The sequence below is a fragment of the Hemiscyllium ocellatum genome, chromosome 39 (assembly GCF_020745735.1).
Source record: "Hemiscyllium ocellatum isolate sHemOce1 chromosome 39, sHemOce1.pat.X.cur, whole genome shotgun sequence".
Classification (NCBI taxonomy): Eukaryota; Metazoa; Chordata; class Chondrichthyes; order Orectolobiformes; family Hemiscylliidae; genus Hemiscyllium; species Hemiscyllium ocellatum.
Window position 1 is genome coordinate 28,110,379 of NC_083439.1, and position 18,657 is coordinate 28,129,035.

Genomic DNA, 18,657 nt, shown 5'->3' on the forward strand with positions numbered 1-18,657 from the left:
TTTCTGTAAACACAAAATCTGTCAAGAAACACATCTACTACTTCTTTTTATCAGTTTTTTTCATAGATTTGCTTTGAAAATGATTACTTTGATATTGAAGAATCCTACATTGGTTAATTAATACAGCTAAAGATGAATTTATGACAAAAATCAAAAATTTCTGGTCACAAGCCAATCTACTGCCTGTGGATAATGCAATCCCAATGACTTGAAAAACACACACTAGCCTTTGCAAGTTATACTGATGTAAAATGGTTAATATACAAGCAACCGCTCCCCTCCACTCCCCCCCCCCCCACCCCCCCCCCCCGTATCCGCGGAATTGTTTTCTGTGGTTTCAGTTACCTGCGGTTTACCTCAGCCCAAACATATTATAGGGAACTTTCCGGAACCAGGGATGGTGGGCTGCCGCGAAGGTAAATTTCCCATTGAAGTGAATGGGTTCGCTCCTATCCGTGGATTTGGGGTTCTGCAATAAGTCTTGGAACATATCCCCTGCCGGTACGGAGGGACAACTGTATCTGGAAATTTTTTAAAAATTCATTTGAAAACATTTTACAGATAACATTTTACAATATATTATTTGTGTCCATGTGTTCAATTAAAACACTTTAATTTATCTTCCAGTGAGGCCTGAAATCAATCATAATGAGCGGAAGCCCATGGCCCAATCCCAACGCTGTTTAATTCAATCTGAAGGTTTGCCTGGATTTGTAGCAGATTCATCTGATGTGATGTTTTCTAAACAAACATGAAAGATTGTGGGACCTTTTTGGCACTGAATTTCAATTTGTGTTTAAAATTTCCGGAATTTGGTTAAAATGTGCTAAAGAAAAGCAATGCTACTGTATGTGCACCACCTCACAGTGATTGAATGAAGTTTAATTTCTGCATAGAAATTAAACTTCATTCAATCACCAACACCTCGAGAATTGTAGAATCAAACTTGTTAGTCATGGGACAGAATGAAAAAGTATACAGAAAAGAGGTGGGGTCAAAATCAGATTCATTGAGACAAGCTGTCTTGTTATTGAGTTGGACTGAAAACTTGTTATTATTTACTGCCTTGAGATAAGTTTAAGATTTTGTGTACAGGAGCAGACATTTTAAGAAGAGGTTCAGTTTTCAGAATCATACTTTTTGACTGACACAGATAGAAAATAATAATAATTACAAATCAAGGTGCATACTGTTAAATTAAGTATCTAATGCAGTGTACTCTTGCCAAAAGTGTTTTATGAGCAACTTTAATGAAGGTGCTGGCTGTACATACTAAAATACTGTTTAGTTACTGTGGTGAGTCAGCTGGTAGCTCAGGATAGGACATTGTTTCTTGGATATCAGAAACCGATGTAGAAGATGCACGATCAAAATCATGGGTGGATTCCTCCCAGCCCTTGAATGATGTGGTCATTGCCACCTCTATTAGGAAAATTGGATCAATCAGCAGAAATTAGATTTTCAATGCCAAGAAGAAAAAGTCTGATTCTCCAATGAAGTGTTGATTGTTGAGGTGAGAATCTTGCTAGTGAGTGAGGAGAGGCCTACTTGCACCTATTGAATGAACGACCAACCTCTGAACCCTCTCTCACCCTTATTTACAATATACTTCAAAGCTATACTTTGCAACACACTGTCACAATTCATAATGCTACTGCCAGGACCCTGTGCCTGAAGGGACAGGCTCCCAATTCAAGGCTTGGAACACAGTGCGTTGCAGTGCTCCTTGCTTGCTCTCTTTGGATTCATTCAATTCGTACTTACTTGGAATGCTCACAATCCCTAAACAAGGGCTTTTTGTGCTTGCGCCCCCCCCCCCCCCCCTCAGCCAGAGGCTGTCTGATCAAATCACTGGGGCTTGGAGGTGGTGAATCATGGTTAGTTTTAGGGGGTCAGCTCAGTGAATGTCGGGAAGCTTGGGAATTTAATTGTGGGAATGCTGGAACGTAGAGGAGATAATAATTGTGAGGGGCAGAGGAGCTCAACATATAAGCGGGGAGACAATAACATAGGAGAGCACAGGGTATCTCCCTCGGGGTGGAAGATAGGTGGAGGGCAATGATAGTCAGAATCACTTGTCTTTGACACAGAGTCAGTGCAGTACAATGCTTGCCATGACCACTATGGAGGGCTAGTGCAACGGGGGTAATGTTTGTAATGGAAGTTGCAATTCAAAGAGGTGTGTGGGAACATGTGAGGCTCACCCCTGATGGGCTTAACAAAGATCGCAAGAAATAAGGAATGTATGGGACAGCACGGCAGCTCAGTGGTTAGCATTGCTGCTTACAGTGCCAGGGACATAGGTTTGATTCCAGCCTCAGGAGTGGAGTTTGCATGTCTCCCTATGTCTTTGTGAGTTTCCTTCGGGTGCTCTGGTTTCCTCACACAGTCCAGGTTAGGTGGATTGGCCATACTAAACTGCTCACAGTGTCCAGGGATGTGTGGGTTAGGAGGATTAGCCATGGGAAATGCAGGGTTACAGAGATAGGGTCTGTAGGTGGGATGTTGTTCGGAGCATCCTATGACAAGGAGGTCTCTTAATGACCAGGCGGAGCCTATGACTCACTGTGCCAAATGTGACTTGTGTTGCCTTCTGTACTCATGGGAATTATAAATGACCACTGGAAATGGAAAATGTTTATGACCACCAAATTGACAGGGCAAGTCTTTGTACCCCTGTCTCAGCTCACGGGCTCTACCTGTCAGATTCTTCAAAGAGCAATTGAGTAAATCAGGCACTTTCACAGCAAAGGTTGAAGTCATTCATGATCAGAACTCATGCAAGTGAAATGCTGGCAGTGTCCAACTGTCTGAGATACAAATCCTGGTCATTGATAATCTTGACCATGTCATTGGTCATTGCAGATTGAAGACAGGTAGCCCTGTGAAGCAGAAGTAATCCCAGGTAACCTTAAAAATAGCACCTACAGTCAGCAAATCCAAAACCTCATGGACTACTCAAGGGTTATGGAGCTTATTTCCTCTCGCATGGTCTTTGTCAACATGCTCTTTTATGGAATGCTGCCTTTCTTGAGTGATATGGTGGTAGGAGGGTTCAGTATCAGTCATCATAAAGAACTTATGTGTTTGCATGGCGTGACTAGTGCTACATTCGTAGAATAAGGTCACTATGACAAAGGTCCATGTGGAGATGTTCCATGGCCCTCCTTGTCACAGTTATCCATGTCCCACTAATTGGAGGAATATGTTAACCCATAATTTGCGTGTGATGCGAATGCTGACTGTCCACAATACTAAGGACCTGTTTTATTTCTTGTAGCCCCCACAAACCTTCATTGACAGAGTGACCAATTGATCAGACCACAGTAAGAGTAATTCTCACTGTTGCTGAGGTGCATCAAAGATAAAGAGAAATGGAGCAACCACAGTAAGCCTGGTACCAGCAGCAATCTCCAGCAGCCGCTAAGCAGCCTCCACATGACGACTTTGTATTTGCATGTCCCCTCAGGATGCACAGGAGGAGCAGGAGATCCAGAGGCTATCATCCACAATTCCATTTTCTCCAGATATGTGAGGCACAGTGCTGGCATAGACTGGGGATGTCTCAGAACACTGTCACAGAACTTGTCAGCTGCTGGTGTGGGCTCGGGGACATGAAGCAGTGGATGGCTGTCCAATCCTGGTGGCTGTCAGCTGCACTAAGGTTTCATGCAACTGGTTACTTCCACCGTGGATTTCAAACCACCGACCCACAGGCACATCAAGGCTTTCACGAATGTGATTTGTGATATATCACACTGCTTCATTTTATTTCATTTCCTCATGGCGAGGTCAGTGCTGCTGCCTGGGTTGGAGGCTTTGCCAACATAGCTGCCTTCCCTCAGTTGCAGGACACTAAAGACTCAATACACATCACATCGACACATAGCTGTGTTCATGAACAGCAAAGGATTCCAGGAAAAAGGTGACGAGTGCAATTCTGGTCTCCTTCCTATCGAAAGAATGTTGGGAAACTTGAAAGGGTTCAAAAAAGATTTACAAGGATGTTGCCAGGGTTGGATGATTTGAGCTATAAGGAGAGGCTGAATAGACTGGGGCTATTTTTCCTGCAGCCTTGGAGGCTATAGGGTGATCATATAGAGGTTTATAAAATTGTGAGGGGCATGGATAGGATGAATAGACAAGGTCTTTTCCCTGGGGTGGGGGAGACCAGAACTAGAGGGCATAGGTTTAGGGTTAGAGGGGAAAGATACAAAAGGGACCTAAGGGCAACTTTTTCATACAAAGGGTGGTGCATGTATGGAATGAGCTGCCACAGGAAGAGATGGAGGCTGGTACAATTATAGCATTTAAAAGGCATATGGATGGGTATATGAATAGGAAGGGTTGAGAGGGATATGCGCCAAGTGCTTGCAAACGGGATTAGATCAAGTTAGGATATCCGGTTGGCATGGAAAATTTATATTGAAAGGTCTGTTTCCATGCTATAGATCTCTATGACACCATGACTCTATGACTGCAGATAGAGTCATAGAGATATACAGCCCAAAAACAGACCCTTCAGTCCAACTCCAACTCGACTTCATCACACAACCCCCTGAATGAAGGTGAGCACAGATAATTGCAGCACATACTTCAACCTGGGTCACAGTGAAGCAGATGATAGGCCTCTTGTAGATAAGGTTCCAATGCTTGAGATGGTCTCGGGGCATGTCTTTCTGCACACTGTGTACAGGATGTAACATATCTAAAGGACAACAGCTGCAGATATATGGGAACACCACCACCTACAAGTTCCCCTCCAAGTCACTCACCATCTGAAATTGGAAATATATTGCCGTTCCTTCACTGTCACTAGGTCAATATCTTGGAGATCCCTCCCAAATGGCATTGTGGGACAATCTACAGCAGATTCAAGATGGCAGCTCGTTGCCACCTTCTCAAGAGTAACTAGAGATGGGTAATAAAGGCTGGCCAACCATTGATGCTCACATCCTACAAAATGAATTTTTAAAAAATCTGACCATGCTGTGTTCTCCCCATCTGAAGTTGGCAAAAAAGGGATGTGATGGAGACTGAAGAGTTGGGAGAGCAGCAGCAGCCTTTCACAGGCAAGATGAGTGGAGGAATGTCACTTTCTGCGTGATAGAGGGCAGCAATGTCGGCGCTAGAAGCCAGATAATACTTAACTGACACTCAATTCCAGTCAGTGTGTGCTGGGGTTAGTAATCATTCATCGACTAGAAATCTGTTGTTTCTTGGAAGTGAAAAAAATCCCCATCTGTTGCTGAAGGCAAACACAGCTTCTGTTTGTTTTCTTTTCCTTCACATTTTCTGTTGCTGAATATAATGTGCTCTGCAGAGCATTTTTTGTGGTTTCCCCTCCCACTACATTTTTAAAATATTCATTCACAAGATAAGGACATCGCTATCTAGGCTAGCATTTGTTGCTCATCCCTAATTACCAAGAGGGCAGTTGAGAGTCAACCAGATTGCTGTGGATCCGGGGTCACATGTAGGCCTGACCGGGTAAGGATGGCAGTTTCCTTCCCCAAAAGATATTAGTGAACCAGATGGGTTTTTACAACAACTGACAATGGATTCATGGTCAGTGAAGGGGAGAGCAACCTCTGACTTTTAAAATGGCACTGGTACCAGGGATCCCAAGAGATCCTGGTAGTGGTGAGTATTTCTGCCTATTGCAAGAAGGAAGAGAGGATAAGCAGAGGTGTGAAAAGTCTCACCAGGGCCCACTGAGAAATCTCTCCATAAAACTTGACAAAATTGATACTTTCTGGTTAAGTTCAAACCCATATTAGCATAAAGGTGAATGATTATAGCAGCTTCTGGTTGCTTTTTATTCAACCCAGTTTTGTTATTGCTGAACAAAAAAAACAGAGTTTTTCAACCATTTGAAGACTTTTCAGAATTGTCCCATATTGAGCAATGGGCATCAGGGAAATAAAGGAATGGCATATCTACAGGAAGCTTTTGATGGCAACTGGTCATCAGGGTGACACACAGAAAGTAATCTCTATAGTAGTTGCTACCTAGAATATTTGGAAGCAAACCTGTCTCTAACAAGACAGACCAACCACCAGACAGTCTGTTCTATGATCTGAATTATAAGGACACTTGATGAACTCTTGTTCTCCTAGGATAAAAAGCTCATAGTTTCCATCTCAAATTCTTACAGATCCCTTGGTCTGCCATGTCAAAGTTACAAATGTATCAATTCGGGTTTATAGTCAAAGCGTGATGACCTTGAGATCAGCGTTTGTTGAATGCATTCAATGTACTCGGCATTCATCTCTTACCCTGCCAACAAGTTGAACTGTTGATTCTAAGTAAGGAGATGAATTCTAATATTCAGACTTGACCAGCCTGTTACAGCTTGGTGCTGAAAGGGCAGCTTAATTTCCATGGCTGCCATTACAAATCATAGTATAACTTCATAAGAGGCAATCTCTACTATGCAGTCACAGACTATTTTACAATTAAATATGTCACTTTGAGTGACCCTCACACATTTATTATACGTTATTAGCTCAAATGGAACTGTTCAATTAGGTCTGCACTTTATAGAACTTCTGTTGCTTCTGCACTGAATTGAAAGTAGGTACATATCCCTTTATCAGGGACATATGACATTGAGAGAGTATGGATTAGCAATTTGTATGATAAAATTCTTCAGTGATTTAGGTAGTGTAAAAAAAATGAATTAGGAAACAAAACAGAATCAGTACAGAAAAAAGACACAATTATCACAAATTAAAGAAAGTGTTCAATTGTTATTTGAACAGTGACATCAGTATGACTCAAATTAAGGAACTGCATTACTATAGAAGGAGTTGTCTACAGACACTCTACTCATTACCATATGGTGGGAGTCTTGCATAAATGGATATGGTCAGATGACTATGGCCTCTGGGATGTTACAGATATATTGGTATTTTTTCATGATGAAAACTCTAAATGTGAAAGTCAAGTCTAAAACTAACCGGACTCTGAAATTTGCAAACTGCAGAGCTGGAACAGGCAGTGTTCAAGAAGCCTTGGACAACCAACTTTCCATCCAATCCTGACAGGCCTGGAACTGCCTCGCCAAGTCATACAGTAAAAAAGTCACACAGCACGGAAACAGACCCTTCAATCCAACCAGTTCACACCAACCATGTTCCCAAACTAAACTAGTCCCACCTGCCTGCACTTGGCCCATATCCTTCCAAACCTTTTCTTTTCACGAACTTATCCAAATGTCTTTTAAATATTGTAATCGTCCTTGCATCCACCACCTTCTCTGGCATTCTCTGGTTAAAGTATGTATTGTCCCTCATGGCCACATTGTTTCAGAATGAACTACAGTGCAGCAGCCTCTTCGTCCTGCTTCTGCCACAACGAACCCTTTCACCACCAGAATGGTCAGATCAATGGCCTCATCACCTCTGTCACCCAACTTTGGAAAATGCTACAAACATCCCCATATTCAAAACACAGAGACCCCTATGCATTCTTTAACCACAAATATCACACAGGGCCCTGTATGGGCTGGACAATATATTGTTGAGCGCAGCTGTCCATTCTGCTTTCTCCAGTCCTCAGAATGTAAGGGGAGGCACTTTGGTGGACATAAAGAAGGCAGTTCTGACCGTAATAGGTTTCAGTGGAGGGAACCTCTGAAAAGATTAAATAAATGCAGACATGGAAAGGACAGCACCCAACTGCATTTGTCAAGCACCTGTGGACACACTTCACAGGAGTCATTGGCAACATGAACAGAGCCCTACTAACAATACTGTGTTAATAGCACCACAAAGACCCAAACCCTTATTTCACATGTTACCAAAGCAACGAAGAAGGCGTGTGAGAATTTCCACTCAATCGATGATGCTCACAGTGAGGCTTGGATATTTTGAATGATGAACTGGGTCTGGGAGAAAGAGGTTCAGGAGTTACAGCACCCAAAACAGACCAAGGGATGCAAGATAAATCAGGTGAAGGTGGGAAGTTTGCAGACCTCATCCCCACTTCCCCAAACCCACTGTAATCTAACCCCATAGACCATGCAGCAGAACGAATGGAGTGACAGAAATAGGGGAGTCTATTACAGGAGTCATCCACTCTCATACACCCCACCCACTGGGACAGGCAGAGACTTTCCCTTCGACTGCAGCGACCACTGGGAAAACGTTATAATTGTGAGCGTACAGGCCACTTTGTCAGAGACTGTAAGGCACCCCATCAACAAGCACCACCATAGGAACAAGAACAGAGAGTCCTGAACCTTGTAGCTGGAGGCACCGATAAGGAAAGCTGCAGTAAATTTAACAAGGGAGATAATACTCTCCAGGCCATGTATTGTCAATTAAATACACAGCCTAGAATGTGACGGTGCCCAGCCTCTGCACACTGGGTGTGTGATACCATATGGGATGGCGTAGGTGAGGTAGGAGGCCACTCCTATTGGACACAGGGGTATCCTGTGATTTAGATACTACTCATCTGTAATTTCAATAATACATGGCACACCTGTAGGAAGATCGTCCAGAGCAGTTTGATATGGCACCTACAAAAGAGAGAGACACTATTTAGAATTTAAATTGGGCAATGTGATTTTTAGAATTAGAATTCCTGCAGTGTGGAAACAGTCCCTTCGGTCCAACTGACTTTCCGAAGAGTAAATCACCCAGACTCATTTCTCTACCATATATTTACTCCTGACTTACACACCCAATCTGCACTTTGCCGGACACTATGGGCAATTTGGCATGGCCAATTCACCTAACCTGCACATCTTTGGATTGTGGGAGGAAACCGGAGTACTCGGAGGAAACCCACACAGACATGGGGAAAATGTGCAAACTCCCCACAGACAGTCGCCTGAGGGTGGAATCGAACCTGGGTCCCTGGCCCTGTGAGGCAGCAGCGCTAACCACTGAACCATCATGCCACCCCAGCAGTGTCACCACCCAGCCGTGCTAGTGGGTCTCCACTAGGGGCAGAACACATCCCAGGCTTGGGCCTTATGTGGAGGTGTCATTTGTTGTTTGACCCAGCAAGCTGTTGCTTTTGGCAGATGCCCAAACCGATAGGCTCAGCAGCCGTTGCTGAAAGTTTGTGATTTTGAATAAGCCTGCTGGACCATAACCTGGTCTCATGTGACTTCTGACTTTGTCCACTCCAGTCCAACACCAGCACCTCCACATCAGTGTAAGTTTGCTTTGATGTTCCTGAACTAGCAGGATACATGTGTTTGCTCCAGGGCTTCCACAACTCCCGCTCTATCTTTCCCCAGAGATTGGCTGAAGGGTGGAAACACTTTTCTGATTGGACTGCTTAATACAATATGCAAATGACCTCCTCTTGCAGACTGGGAGAAAGTGAGGACTGCAGATGCTGGAAATCAGAGTGTCATCAGGAAGAGCTCATGCCTGAAACGTTGACTCTCCTGATCCTCTGATTCTACCTGACCGCATCTCCACTTTTTGACTCCTTTTGCAGACTGTCATGAAAACCAAACATTTAGAATTACTGAACGAACTATTAACCCTACTCAACAATCTAAGATTAAAGGTCAACGCAAAGAAGGCACAAATTATGAGGCCCCAGGTCTCACACATGGGAACTGCGATACCGCAGACAATACTTGAGAAAGAAACGAAATGTATTGAGACCAAATCTCATTTGTCCCTCCCAAGAGATGTTAGCTCCCTGCGTGCGTTTCTGGGTTATTGGGATACTACCAAAATCACATTGGTGGATTTACCGAGGTGAAGGGACCCTGAGGGGGTAGTGACCACAATATGATCAAACTCAATCTGCAGTTTGAGAGGAAGAAGCCAGAATCAGATGTAACAGTATTGCAAGTGAGTGAAAGGTAACTAGAAAAAATTGAAAGAGGAGCTGGCCAGAGTCGTTTGGAAGGGGAGTTGAGCAGGGAAGATGGTGGAATAGCAATGGTAGGAGTTTCTGGGTGTATTCGGGAGGCACAGCAGAAATTCACCTCAAGGGAGAAGAAACATACTCAGGGGAGGACAAGGCAACCATGGCTGGCAAGGGAAGACAGAGACGGCATAAAAGCAAAAGAGAAAGCATACAACCTGGTGAAGATTAGTGGGAAGCCAGAGGTGCTGGAGGTTGAGGGGGGGGGGGGGGGTTGGAGGGAAGCGGAGTAAGCCTTTTAAAAAACAGCAAACGATAACAAGAAAAGCAATAAGTGGGGAAGAAGATGAAATATCATGGTAAGTTAACTGGTAATGTAAAAGAAGATTACAAGAACCTTTTTAGATATATGAAGGGTAAGTGAGAGGCAAGAATGAACACAGTACCACTTAAACTGAATAGGTATTTTCCAGCAGTTTTCACAGTGAAACACACCAGCAGCATACCAGAATTTCAAGAGAGTCAAGGCACAGAAATGCATTCAGTGGCCATCACTAATGCGAAGGTGCTGGGGAAGCTGAAGATTGAAGGTAAGATAGATCACCTGGACTAGATGATCTGTACCCCAGGGTTCTGAAGGAGATGGATGAGGAGATTGTATAGACATTGGAGGTGATCTTTCAGGAATCACTGGAGTAAGGGAACATCCTAGTAGACTGGGAAATGGCTGATGTAGCACCCCTGGTTAACAAGCAAGGGAAGCAGAAGTCAGAAAGTTATATACTCGTTTTCCTGACCTTGCTCTTTGGTAAGATTTAGAGTCCATTATGAAAGATGAGATTGTAGAGTACTTGGAAGTGTCTGGTAAAATTGGGCTGTGTCAGTACAGCTTCATCAATGGGAGCTCATGTCTGAAAGATTTGTTAGAATTCTTTGCAGAGGGAATGAGCAAGTTATACAAAGGCAGACAAGTAGACAAGATCTCTTTGTATTTGCAGAAGGTCTTTGTCACATAGCAGATTGTTAAATTAGGTAAAAGCCCATTGTGTTAGGAGCAAGGTACTGGATGACTGGCAGTAGGCAGAGAGTGGGGATAAAGGGGTCTTTTTCAGGATGGTAGGCAGATGTTAGGCAGAACTAGTGGAGTTCTGCAAGGTCAGCATTGGGACCACAACTATTCATGTTAAACATTATCAAACTGGACAAAGGAACTAAGGGGATTGTTGATGAGTTTGCAGATGACACAATGACAGATTGTGGGGCAGGTAGTATTGAGGAAGCATGGAGGCTGCAGAAGAACTTGGAGGCTAGGAGAGTGGACAAAGAAGTGGCAGATAGAACACAATGTGGGAAAGTGTGAGGTTGTGCACTTTGATAAGACGAATAGAGGCATAGCATAGTTTCAAAATGGGGAAAGGCTTTGGAAATCTGAAGGGAGTTGGGAATCAGAGTTGAGAATTCTCTTACATTTGACATTCCAGTTCAGTTTGTAGTTAGGAAGGCAAATGCAATGCAAGCCTTTCAAAAGGACAACAAACAGATCAGGAGAATTTGGAACCAGACCAAAATTCATGATTTTTGAATAAGAACAAGGTTTGGGAGGAACCAATTCTTTAAGAACAAAATTAAACAGGGGAGGCAAACATTTGTTTACGGATCATGGGTTGCCTGTATATTGGTGTGGAGTACTGTGTGGACGGTAATCCATACTGGTGCTAAATAAAATAATGACAGATGCAACCTTGACCTTTTTCAGGAGTCGAGTGATGTGCAGCAGACAGTCCTTCTAGTTTTCATGTATTTCATCATCAGAAGGCCAGTCAAACCAGGACAGAACTATCTTAACATATGTAGCTCTAGCCTGCTACAGCAGCTGAATGCAATGATGGGTCTGCTGGACCACGCTGTCATGTACAGATGTAACTTCAGGAAGCAGAGTGGAGGACAGCGATGGTGCTGAGATTGAGATTGTCGAAAGCATCAAGTTTCTAGGTGTGACGATGATTACCAACAATCTGTCCTGGCCCACCCACGTTGACACTACGATCAAGAATACACAGCAGCATCTCTACTTCCTCAGGAGGGAAAGGAAATTTGGCATGTCCATAAAGACTCTTCCAAATGTTTATGGATGCACCACAGAAGGTATCCTGTCTGGAAGCATGACAGCATAATATGGCAACTCTCTTCCCCAAGACCAATAGAGAGTTGCGAACACAGCCCAGTCTTTCACACAAACCAACCTACTATCTATTGAATTCCTTTATACTTCTCGCTGAATTGGGAAAGCAATCAAAATAACCAAAGAACCCTCACATGCCAATACTCTCTTCCATCCTCTTCTGTCAGGAGGAAGATATAAAGGTTTGAAAATACATACAAACAGAACAGTTTCTTCTGCACTGTTATCAGACTTTTGAACGGACCTCTTTATTGTTAACGTTGATCTCTCTCTGAACCTTCTCGAAAGCTGTAACATTGTATCCTGCACTCTTCTGTTATTCCGATATGCTGGTATAGTACAATCGTCCAGTAAAGTAGTTAAATTTAGATTAGATTAGATTACTTACAGTGTGAAACCAGGCCCTTCGGCCCAACAAGTCCATACCTACCCGCCGAAGCGCAACCCACCCATACCCCTACCCCTACATTCACCCCTTACCTAACACTATGGGCAATTTAGCATGGCCAATTCACCTGACCCGCACATCTTTGGATTGTGGGAGGAAACCGGAGGACCCGGAGGAAACCTACGCAGACACGGGGAGAACGTGCAAACTCCACACAGTCAGTCGCCTGAGATGGGAATTGAACCCGGGTCTCCAGCGCTGTGAGGCAGCAGTGCTAACCACTGTGCCACCGTGCCGCCCTTCACTGTGCCTCAGTACACATGACAGTAATAGATCAAATCAAATCAAAAACAATCAGCAAATAATGTATGGGGACAGTAAATGGAAGTACAGGGCATTGTTATAAAAGTGTCAAATCCATGGATGATTGGTGGGGATTTTCAACCAATGGGTGCATTTAATTGGTCCAGAGAAAAGATTGGATCTAGGTCAAAGATGTCCCAGAAAACTCATGGATAGTAGACACTTAGCATGTGAAACTAGGAACAATCCAAAACCAGCTGTAAGTGCACCCATCCATCTGTCTGAGAACCACCTCAAGACATACACAGGCAATTTCTAAATTACAACATCCACCAGTGGTACCTGTGGTGTTAGACATGTCCAGAACTCAGATATTAGAGTGGTCTCCTCCACAACTTCAGAAACATTTAACATGTAGTTTATTGGGAATTGAGAATTGATACAAGTAACGCCAGAACCAGGCCCACGGGAGGCAGTGAAAGAGACATAATTAACTATTTGGCAATAACTCACAGAGTAGGAGTGTCCACAGTCAATAACTTTGATTAGGATAATTTGGACAAGAAACTCAGGATATTAACCCAACAAGTTAAGCAGGCCTCAGATAAAATCAATCAAGATAATCGGTAAGACACCAAAGAGAAATTAAAGGAGAATCAAGCCAGTCAGCACTTGGTAATGGTGATAGAAGGGATGCCAGGAGAATAAATGAAATCATCCAAGGAAATATAGATGATGACAGCAGGCAGCAGAATCCAATCCTGTGCAACATCTGTGGGCAGTGGATGATATAACAGTCTAGGGACAACCTTGAGCAGGCTAGCAAAAGACAAGTCCTATCCTTGGTCAGCGATGAACAAATACAGCACTTGTTCCACAGGAAGAGACATGCCAATAATTTGAATTGCCAGTCATAGCAACTAACCAAGGTCTGTTTTGATGATGTCTGTGAGGCAACCCCAGGAAAAAGGGTGGTGCTGGGATCCTAATAACATCACTAAACAAAAATGGGCACTAAACAAAAATATTGGCACTTTCCAAGAAAGAATGTGGGTTAGAATATTATGGCACACAATTGTTTGGATATGATACTGATCAACATGACGGCATTGTTGAAAAACGGAGGGGGCGGGGGAATAAGGTGGGGGGGGGGTGGTGGTGGCATGTAGGCATCACTCTGGATAAATGTCAACAAACCAAACAAGTCATTGTGAGCCCCTATGCTGTATATTCAAATGAACATGCCTTGTGTGGTATACGGAGACAAAAAAACTGCTGATGTTGGAATCCAAAGTAGACAGGCTGGAAGCTGGGCGAACACAGCAAGCCAGGCAGCATCAAGAGGCAGAGAAGTCGATGTTACGGGTGTAACCCTTCTGCAGTTTTTCAGGCAAGTAGCAATTTAAAGAGTACCATAGATATCCAAATGATGGATACTGACATCAGCTCAGTGGAGTAAAGGTGGAGGGAGAATACTGCATACAACTTCCCTAAAACATTATTAAAATGGAACCTCACCTAGGACATTCACAACACAACTTTCTGCATTAGGCCCCACACACCAGCCAGGGGTAGACCTAATGGAACTTGTTGACGTCCACCAAAAATGACGTCTTTGTTAATGTCAGTGACAAACTCTTACAGACTTGACGAAGATTATTTGGAAAAATATGAAACTGGTATTGAACTGCGACCAGAAACATTGGAAAAATTAAAATCGGTGTGGGCCCAATTAGCTAATGCACTCAAAATGTTCACTACTGTAGTCCAAAAGACAGATCAAGTACAAAATCATATTAAAGAAACCAAAGTCACCAATTGGTGGGATGACTCTCAAAATTGGGATACAAAGGTATAAATCCATCTTTGGACTCACTTCCTATTAACCCTAGCTGTATTATTCATTCTATTTGGTTTAATGTATATAACTGCCTGAGTAGAATAGGTTTTTCAGTGGAATTGGCGACTCACTGACTTCCTGAATGTGAATGCACAGAACACTGCTCAGCCAACACCAGGTTCTTTAATTTATTACTTATAAGATCCCAGACAACTTATAAATAAATTGATCATCACTGTTTTACAGATTCTACCATGCATGTCGTTACTTGTGCAATATTTAAGAATAAACTGATGAATATTTTCTTCATTTTTCTTGAATTTTTTTATCATAAGATAGTGTTAGTTAGTGTTGTGTAATTGGCCCTTTCACCTGGAAACCTGGTAATTACCTGCGAAATGGCTTAGGTAGTGCTATAATTCAAATATCTTGGCACTTACCAAGTCAACAGGAGGGAAATGTGATCAGGTGACCTATGACTTTCGCGATTGTGACAGAAATGTTGACATTTTGCCAAGAGCATGGATAAAAAACCTGAAATTTAGAAACCAAGTTTAAATCTAACCAGACCCTGCAATTTTCAAACTGCACAGCAGGAATATTTATGTCAGCAATCCTTAGACAATCAGCTTTGATTTGAAACCAGACAGGCCTTGAGCTGCTTGGCCAGATGCAGTCATGCTGTTTTAGTGTAGGTGCTTTGTGGGAAGAATGTTGCACAGACTTGGAGTCATGGAGATGTACAGCACAGAAACAGAACCGGCAACATTCTTGTAAATGGCTCATATCCATCTAAACCCTTCTTACTCATAGCCCCAGATGCCTTTTAAATGTTGCAATTGTACCAGCCTCCACCACTTCCTCTGGCAGTTCATTCCATACATGTACCACCCTCTGTGTGAAAAAGTTGCTCCTTAGGTCCCTTTCAAATTTTTCTTCTCTCACCCTAAACCTATGCCCTCTAGTTCTGGAGTCCCCCACCCCAGAGAAAAGACTTTGTCTATTTATCCTATCCATGTCCCTCGTGATTTTATAAACCTCTATAAGGTCACCCGTCAGCCTCCGATGCTCCCGGGAAAACAGCCCCAGCCTTTTCATCCTCTCCCTATAGCTCAAATCCTCCAACCCTTGTAAGTTTTTTCTGAACCCGTTCAGGTTTCACAACGTCCTTCCAATAGAAGGGAGACCAGAATTGCATGCAATATTTCAAATGTGGCCTGACCAATGTCCTGTACAGCAGCAACATGACCTCCCAACTCTTAGACTCAATGCTCTGACCAATAAAGGAAAGCATACCAAACTCCTTTTTCACTATCCTATCTACCTGTGACTCTACTTTCAAGGAACTATGAACCCTGTGGCACCCAGCTCAGTTGGAGGCCAGAGGCACAGTGTGATATACTATGTTATATTATGGGGAACTTCAAACCAGCGTACACAGGAAAACAACACACACCGACCAAATATTGAACTACAGAAGCAATCACCCCCAACATCCACAAACGGAGCTGCATTAGAATATTATTTCAATGAGCCACCACACACTGCAGCACAGAGGAACTACAAAGTGCAGAGAAAAATCACCTGTATAGTTGTATTCAAAAAGAAGGGGTACCCAATGAATATAGTCCACTGATTTCTCAGCAACAAACCCAAACAAGCAGACAAAACATGTCCAGAAACCCGAGCCACTCTCCCCTACATCAAAGACATCTCAGGAACGACTACCAGACTACTCAGACCTCCTGGCATCGTGGTAGCCCACAAACCTAGCAACACACTAAAACAGAAGCTCATGAATGTGAAAGACCCTGTACAGACAACAAGTAAAACTAATGTCACTTACAAAATATCTTGCAAGAACTGTAACAAACACTACATTGGACACACAGGCAGAAAACTAGCCACCAGGATACGTGAACATCAACTTGCCACAAAAAGACATGACCCACTCTCACTAGTATCTTTACATACAGATGAGGAAGGACACCACTTCAACTGGGACAACACATCCATTCTCGGACCAGCAAAACAGAGACACATGCAAGAATTCCTAGAAGTATGGCACTTCAACTAGAACTCTATCATCAAACACATTGACTTGGATCCCATTTACCATCCACTGAGAAAATGAACAGGACATTACATCACCACAGGAAATAATGTCACCATTGGAAATGACATCACCAACCCAAGGAAACATAAACACATAAATAAAAAGTGGGCCATGCCACCAGTGCTTCACCGCAGGCTCACTGATGATGTTACCTAGTATGGTGATGAAAGTTTGCAAACGAACCATCCAGCTTAGTGAGAAAAATTACATCCGTTATTCAGGTTGTTGACAAGATTGACAGAGAAATGATCCAAGTCTTCTAGTGGACAGTGATACTGGGGCAATCTAATCGTGAAGATCACTGAGCGACAACAGTTTTGCATCCTTTCACCTGGGATTGCTTGTCCCTGCAACACTAGCAAGGCATTGCCACAGTCAAAGCACAGTGTTGAAGAGGAGCAATACGGCGTTTTACATCATCTTTATTCAGACGTGTTGAAAATTTCAAAGGCTTTCAATGGATAAGTGAACGGCTGTGCATTGGCTAAATGGATGAGGGTTGAGGCAATGGGTGTGGTGAACGATGTGGGTGTGAGTAAGTGAGGGATGAGTTAGTAAGTGAGTGAGTGTATGAGTAGGTGAGTGAATGAGTGAGAGGGAGAATAGGTTAAAAGGTGAAGAAGTGAGTGATACATGGGTGGGTGTATGGATAAGTCTGTGGGTGAGTGAATGAGTGGATGGATGAGTAGGGAATGTGGAGATGTGTGAAGGAATTAACAAGTAGATTCTAACACAGGTTGACAGATCTTTGTGAGGCAAGTTTACCAAGACATCTGGAGCAAAAGCAGGTCGATAAAGTTGAAATACAGATCAGTCATGATCCAAGTGAATGGTACAACAGGCTCAAGGGACTGAATTGCCTATTCCATTTTCTACTTTTCTTGGGAGGAGTATTAGCAAAATGTGTTGGCCTTGACTATAATCCTTCATTGTTTGAAAATTTAGGGAAGCATTGAACTAAGTGCTTATTAAGCTAAAGTTTTGTTCAGCCACCTGTTGCCTGTTAATTATGCTGAGGAGATACTCATAAATCATAACACTGGACAATTAATCAAGTTGTCAGGATTAGGGTCAGAGTTCTTGCAGGAAAAGTCAGAGGTCACCTACAGGCTGATAAGGGTCAGGATTGTGTTGCATCCCTCATTGTCAAGTGATGTCGGGAGAAGATCGAAGGGAACAAAAAGGAAATCAATGTCTAAAAACAAGTACTGTATATAAAAAGTCCTCCACCCCACATTTATAAAAGGAGATCAGGATAAACTATTAATTTATGCTAAAACATGAGTCAGCAATTCAATTGATAAGCACCACCCTGCTACCAGATTTTATGAAAATTATGGAAACCCCACTTCATATAGAAACACAATTAAAAGTCTATAAGTTTCATGCATCATAAATAATCTTCACGCTTGCTGTTAAGATAATTAATATAATTAGAGACCTTAAACGGATCGGATAAACTCTTTATGTACAGTGCAATGCTTTACCTCATTGCTTCCGAATCAAAAAGTTGAAAGGTCACTTTTACAGACTATGTAAATATGAAATTACAATGCTCTTCTCTTTCAAGATAGAGAAGTGACATTGGATCATAGTCAAACTGTTTTCCTAGTCACATGTGATATAATTCAGATATCACGACTGTCTCCTTGTTCCCCAAGGCTTTTATTGCCAATGTGTTAAACTGTGCAAGTATGGTCGAAGGGGTTTTGGGTGCTGGGTGTGGTGAGAACAGTGCAAATGTGGCTGTGTCTAAAGATAAAAGTTTTTAATCGACTTTCAACCACTTGCTAACAAAACTATTGCTTTACACCATATTTTAGTGATTTCCTCTGTGGTATTTGTGTTAATTACTGTGATGAGTCATTTGCTTTCATCTCTGATCTTAAGGATGCAATTTCGCTCACCAGTGAAAGCACAGGCCTGGCAATAAAACTGACTATAAATCCCATTTATTCGAGGGATTCCTTCAGTTGTTGGCTGGT

At 42.8% G+C, this 18,657-nt stretch overlaps 1 long non-coding RNA gene across 1 annotated transcript in view; it reads right to left on the reverse strand.

Annotated features, from left to right (window-relative positions):
- Positions 1 to 440: 440 nt before the first annotated feature.
- LOC132834199 (uncharacterized) overlaps positions 441 to 18,657 on the reverse strand; it is a 36,404-nt gene continuing 18,187 nt past the window's right edge. Inside the window, exon 3 of the long non-coding RNA XR_009647150.1 lies at positions 441 to 521. This is a non-coding gene — a long non-coding RNA (uncharacterized LOC132834199). The remainder of the gene's footprint in view (positions 522 to 18,657) is intronic.